This window comes from Chaetura pelagica, unplaced genomic scaffold, assembly GCF_000747805.2.
Source record: "Chaetura pelagica isolate M959 unplaced genomic scaffold, ChaPel_1.0 scaffold82, whole genome shotgun sequence".
Taxonomy (NCBI): domain Eukaryota; kingdom Metazoa; phylum Chordata; class Aves; order Apodiformes; family Apodidae; genus Chaetura; species Chaetura pelagica.
In genome coordinates, this window is record NW_009952990.1 from 5,483,030 (window position 1) to 5,483,407 (window position 378).

The window sequence follows — 378 nt, forward strand, 5'->3', positions numbered from 1 at the left end:
GCTTTTTCTCTCTCTCGCTTTTTATTAACCCGCTCCTCTTCCGTCTTTCCCAGATGCCCTTCCCCTCCCGGTTAGATTTCTAACCGCTCTACTTATTTTCCCTTTTGGGGGGGGGGGTGTTTGGTTTTTGTTTATTTGTTGTTGTTGGCTGTTTTTTCCCTTCGTGTTTGTTTATATTCTGACCGGGTGCGCATGGGGGGGAGCATATAATAATTCTGATTCTCTACATAACTGCACAGAGCCAACCGGGGAGAGAGAGAGGGAGAGAGAGAGAGAGAGAGAGAGAGAGAGAGGGCGGGCGGGAGAGAGGGGGAGAGAGAGCACGAAAGCAGCGCCAGGAGCAGCGGCAGCAGAAAGGGCCGTCACCCCCCCCCCCGC